Here is a 1,478-nt window from a genome sequence, read left to right as displayed (position 1 = left end):
CACAGAAAGCAAAATAGGTTCCACTACACATCCACATGAAAATAGGACTTTCCATGTGAAAATGGGAATACTGAGAGAAAAAACAAAGAAATGGCCTCAATTTAGGATGAAAAGGATGTTCAAACAAATCCCGTATCCACCCATACCTGTCCCCTGTCACCTTTTGCTGCAGCCATGTTCAACCCCACCGTGGTCTTCAACATCGAGACTGATGGGCCAACCCTCAGGCTGCTTCTCCTTAGAGCTATTTGCAGACAAACAGCTCCAAAGACAGCAGAAAAATGTCATGCTCTGAGCACTGGAGAGAAGGGATTTGGATATAAGGGTTCCCCCTTTCACAGAATTATTCCAGGATTCATATGCCAGGGTGGTGACTTCACACGCCATAATGACACTGGTGAAAGGTCCATCAAAGAGAAGAAATTTGAGGATGAGAACTTCATCCTGAAGCATACAGGTCCTGGCATCTTGTCCATGGCAAATGCTGGACCAAACACAAATGGTTCCCAATTTTTTTTTATCTGCACTGCCAAGACTGAGGGGCTTGATGGCAAGCATGTAGTCTTTGGGAAGGTGAAAGAAGGCATGGACATCGTGGAAGCCCAGGAATGTCAAGACCAGCAAGAAGATGACAATTTCCGACTGCGGACGACTGCGGACAACTCTAAGTCTTTTGACTTGCGGGCATCTTACCCACCAGACCCTCCCTTCTGCAGCTCAGGAGAGCACCCCCACCCCATTTGCTCAAAGTACCCTGTGATCTCTGCTCTCACTGAAGTTCTTTGGGTTCCATATTTTCCTCATTCCCCTCCAAGTCTAGTTGGATTGCAGAGTTAAGTTTATGATCGTGAATAAAACGTAAATTAAAAAAAGACATACATGCTCTTTAGATTGTACCTTTATCTAGATTTTATTGGAAACTCCTGGAGAATACACAGGGGTGGGGGGAGGACACAGAGAAGGAATGTCTCCAGAAAACAGCAAAGAGAAGAACATCACTCCAAAGAACCACAGTGTGGATGAGGGCGGGACTTGTAGGAGTTGGGAGAGAACATCTCCACTGTGCATGGAAACAATATCTGACTAACTACAGTTAGTCGGGGAATGGTCACATTATTTCCAGATTTGATGGAACTTTCAAAGAAAACTAGCCAAATTTTAAAAGTATGGACCCCAAGAAAAATTGATATATAGGAGAGAAAAACGATGTTATAGCAATGATGAAGGACTGACAGCAGCTGTTCTCAGCAGGCAGCAGTAGCTGCTGGTATAGCTAGAATGGGTGAGGGTAGCAGGAGCTGAATATTTAGCCAGGTGATGGGTGTGAATAGATTATGTCAAACGTGAATTAAACAAGAAACAGCAATCACAGGTAAACAGGTGAGAAAATTCACAAAGCAGCTATTTATGGACAAAAACCGTTTATAGACCTTTTGCTGTACTTTTAACTATCTACATTTACATGATTTTAATGAAAG

At 43.2% G+C, this 1,478-nt stretch overlaps 1 pseudogene; it reads left to right on the top strand.

The window, feature by feature from the left end:
• The first annotated feature begins 211 nt into the window (after positions 1-211).
• On the top strand, positions 212-840 carry LOC129669932 (peptidyl-prolyl cis-trans isomerase A-like; annotated as a pseudogene).
• Positions 841-1,478: the final 638 nt, after the last annotated feature.

The sequence above is a fragment of the Psammomys obesus genome, unplaced genomic scaffold (genome assembly GCF_907164565.1).
Source record: "Psammomys obesus unplaced genomic scaffold, mPsaObe1.curated_primary_1811, whole genome shotgun sequence".
Lineage (NCBI taxonomy): Eukaryota > Metazoa > Chordata > Mammalia > Rodentia > Muridae > Psammomys > Psammomys obesus.
This window is presented reverse-complemented; position numbering and strand designations above follow the sequence as displayed.